Below are 4,738 nucleotides of genomic sequence, written 5' to 3' on the forward strand. Positions count from 1 at the left end.
GGCGGTTGGTGCATATATTTGAATGACATTGACGTCAAATAGGGTGGCGTGCAGCTGCAGGAGCATCATTCTGTCTGAGAAAGGTGTGAAGGATCTAACCGTTGGTTGGATACGTGGGGAAACAACTATGCTCACTCCGTTCCTATGTTGTGAGTTGTCATTGCCAGAGTAGTATACTGTGTGGTCAAGTATCTTGCATTGTCCAGAGTCGGGCCAGTGGGTCTCACTGACGCCCATAATGACTTTATTCAGCCTATTCGTTTCTTTTATTATGTTATGGGTTTTTCCGCGTTCGTACATACTTTGTACATTCGATGTAGCGATTTTAACCTGTTTTGGTGTTATTTTTCTGTTTCTCATGTTGTCGGGTTTTCGCATGTTCACGACCTGGGAGGCCCGACAGTCTAATTGTGATCCTCCCCTGCCGGATCTTGGTATCCGAGTCCCATTATCAGTAGTGGTTTCATCTTTATGTTGTACTGCCATGAAAACTGTACTAGGGAAGAGTAATTGAGTAGTTTCCCGTTGCTTTCTCCATCGCTGTCTAAACGCCTTTTTGTGGTTACCACTCTGCCGTTTAGTGTCGGATCCACAACCAGATACAGATTATCAATCCCTGCTTGTGGTCAGTACTGATACCGCTAGCTGCCGCGGTTCAGTGCTAGTTTTGATCCGCCCCGGGTATTTCATTTCAACCCCACACGGGGGACTTAATTCACAATCCCCTATTTTCAAATTGTCATTAACTCGAAACCAGACCAACAGCTTTCAATCTGCTGGTAGTCGAGCACTCATATTGTTCTATTAATGATAAATTATGGACCAACATCAAACAAAAGCGAAATAACCGTTATTATTCCGACACGGGAACGAAAATTTCCGATAAAATATTATATGTGAAGTCTAAATAGCAGGTAAGTTTTTGAAACACATATTTGATATGCAAACGGATTAAGGAACAAGTTATGTAATTACGATCGTGCATTTGACTGAGTTAATAAGGACATTCACGCCAGGTTTCGTGACCGTTTAGAGCTCGACTACAGAGTTAGCAGTGAAATTATCGATGCAAAAATTGCAAAATCAATGTTGAAAATTTGACCATATTTCAAAGTTCAAACGAATAAGCTGTTTTGAAAGAAGTTTATTGCTATTAAGCCAATGACTGAAATGGTACCGAATTTTCCAAACATTGGGATTCTTGTGTTTTGTACTTTCAATCGAAATGTTTTAAGATATTTATAATGTATTATTTCACTTCAAGTTCGTGTACAGCTCGCAAAACTGATTTTATAAAATGGAATTAAAAAATGTAAGCATTTAATTCAAAACTGAAATTTTTATATTTTCTATTTAATAGTTGTTGGTGTTGTTCTGTTGCTCGGTGTATGCGTTTAAATTTCTTGGTAAAATATCAAATTTTGTCTAAATTGGCTGTATTTTTGGGGATCGCTGGAAGGCATTGTACGTTTTTGTCAGATAGCTTTGCTTGTCCAATGGTTGTTTACGTATGGAATTACTTGAAATTTGCGTATACGATGCTCAGTTATTTTATCTAAAAGGGTAAATAATAAGTTTCGTTTTAAATTAATTTTTTTAAAAAGCATTTCAAATATATGTCCAAAAGTGTGTAACTTGCAACACGCCTCGAAATTACAAAAAACAATTTAGGACTAGGAATTATCAGAATTATTTTGAAAAAACTTTTGAAAATGCAATGAGGGCTATAGGTCAAAAAGTTTTACAAGAAGAAATGAATGATAACTTATTGTATTGAAAATTCCTAAGAATAGAATGGCGGCAGGTCAAAAACTTCTTAAATACACGTCCAAAATGCGGAAATTTAAGAAGATTTTTCTATTGTCCATATAAACCAGGTTAAAATAAAACGGAAAATTTATACGTTTCTTACGGTATTAGAACCTTAAGAGAATTATCTTAAATGTTTTATTTATTTATCGGTTAGAATTTCAGTTATAAGTTTGTTTTTTTGAAACAGTTTGTTTCGCAGAATGTATTGAAAAGAAAATTCGATAAATGATCCGTTTTTTAATCAAAATTCTCAGCAGAAAATCCTACTTTATGTTTTTATTTCTCTGTTGTAATAAGACTTATACCCGCCCCTAAATGCCTCCTTTGCTGATATAACGGGCTTGATGCATGTTACCCCTAACTAGTGTATGATGTGCAACACTCAGGTTTTTTAATAATGCATGTTACATTATTTTAATCGTGATATTTTGGACTGATACTAGACCAGAGGACTAAAGTTTTGCCACTTATGGGATCTAATTTGTTCAAAAACTAAAAAAGACCACAGAACTAATTTTAACATTGATGCAACCAATGCCCACCTTACGGTGTGGTATATTTGTTCGCGTACTAATAACGCCAATTTGCTGAAATAATAATGACGTCCATTGCTGGCGTCATTATCACGTCAATTGGCAAAAAAACCGTGTGAGGTATGAAGCTACCGTGTGAGGTATGAAGCTATCGTGTGAGGTATGAAGCGTGAAGAACTGGACATCTAGATAAAGACAATAAGGCAAGACTGAACGTGCTAAACGGAAATGAACTGAGACAATCTATGAAACTGAACTAAAGATGTCACACGTTGAATATACTAAACACATTGACTAAACTTGCATCACAGACAAGATACTTGTCTCTGTATGTATAACCCGGCCAGCAAAATACGAAAATATAGTATTTTCTCCAAAATAATTGTTTATTTTTCGATAGTTGCCGTTAGACAGTTTGTGGTCTGTTTAAACTATTTGGACTTTGCCCAAACAAAACGACTAAATTGGAACTATGTTTATTTGGACAAACTGGTTATGAATGACACAAAAGAGTCCCTGATGATTTTCCATCACAGGGCGGCCTCAAAACTGTATAAAATACATACTTTCAACTTAAAATTCAGGCTGTCCTTTATTGTGTCACTTTGACCGCACACGAATCCGGAAAGCCGTGCTCCCTGCCTTGCGTAAAGGCCGTGTGTAATACTAGTGGTTACCGGTATCGCAATCGTTTTAGAACCAACGCACACGTAAAAATAATTCTACCCTACATTGTATCAGTGCTCCAACACTAATGACCCGCAATTCAAGTTATGTGGATAAATTTACATTCGCCTTGTTTTAGCTAGGGAAACTATTCGCATTACTGTCCCAAATAAATTAAAACCAGAATCTATAGAAATGTTAATTCAATTTAATCAAGACGACTGTACTACAACTCGCGCCACTCAGTTTCTGTGCTTTGCCCTCTTATTACACTTATCACTACAAAGCTCATAAATAATATTTGCTAAAAATTTTTATTTAAAAAAAATAATCGGTGACGTCAGAAATGACGTGACACACTGGCATCAGAAAATGACGTCACATGTACGTCACTTTCTGATGACACAGGTCAAAATTGTAAGATGGCTTTGCATTTCCATTACGTCCAAAAGATGACGTCATATTGACGTAAGTGGACGTTAGCTTGCTACCTGCAATGCAGAAAGATCAGACGCCCTGAATAGCTACTACGCAATCGACCATGCCGAATACCCCACCAATGCAGTAAGTTGATAAAGATAACGAAAATATTTCAATTCATACAATAAAAATGGAAAAACAACCCTAACAATTAAACCTTACTGAACTCTCTCTTTTTAGTAAGATCACCCAAACAGTCGCATTTCCACTTTCCCAACCTCAATTCAATATTCTTCTGGAATGTTTTGAGTTATAAATCATATTTTTATTCGAATGAATCTAAAACTGTCATTTTTCTATCGGAAGCGATGATCATAAATAAGAACTTCTCTTTGATGTTCATTTGTTTGACTTTTACGCACGGACTTTGCCGCACACGTGCGCAAGAGTAAATGTGACAAATTGAACGTGTCACTGTCATTAGATTTTTTAAAGTATTTTCATCAAGCAGTAACCGACATGCTTTTTTAATTAAGTATGTAGGTTTATCGACAACTATTGATCATAATTTAAAGTTTACTTACAATTTGTAAATTATAACTTTGTTACAAGCTCAGTCTCAAAGTCGTTCTAATGGTTTATTCTTCTGCGCTGACCGATGTTTCTACACAATAGCGCAAATTTTATTTAAAATATGCAACTTACACATATACACTTGTACTTACAAACGTCAAAACATGACAATTTAAAAAATGATATTGACATCAGGTTTAAAATATGAAGTTGATGCCTTTTATTTTTGACCATTCTTATTGATTATAACTTATGATTCGTGCTATGTCTTTAATTTGAATATAAAATGTTGTTCGATACGAGGCCGAAAATCCCTTTTTCGAACTTCTGACGGTCAAACGCCATCGTCTTTCGAAAAACGACACTTTTCGTCCTGGTATCGAAAACTCCTATTTTTCATTATCGGCTTCAAGTTAGAATCAGCTGTATCTGAATGTACGCAAGTTTTGTTGTTTTTACAACTTTGAAACGCCATTATTTGGAAACATCTGGAGAAAAAGCAACAAAGTAATAAGTAATGTAAAGAGAATTGAATGCCCTTTGAAACAACGTGCCACTTGACCTCCCTTCCCATTTAAGATTCTTAGGGTGACGTCTACCCGTCCTAGGGTGTCGAAACAAGGAGGCTAAAAATATTATACCGTGGATGGCTGAGTATCAAACTCTTTCTTCAGCTTCCAACTTTTATTCCACTCGGTACAACTTTAACTACGGAACAGGAACAAACTAACTTC

The sequence above is a fragment of the Dendroctonus ponderosae genome, unplaced genomic scaffold (genome assembly GCF_020466585.1).
Source record: "Dendroctonus ponderosae isolate FM_Combo_2020 unplaced genomic scaffold, Dpon_F_20191213v2 Dpon_F_20191213_8, whole genome shotgun sequence".
Lineage (NCBI taxonomy): Eukaryota > Metazoa > Arthropoda > Insecta > Coleoptera > Curculionidae > Dendroctonus > Dendroctonus ponderosae.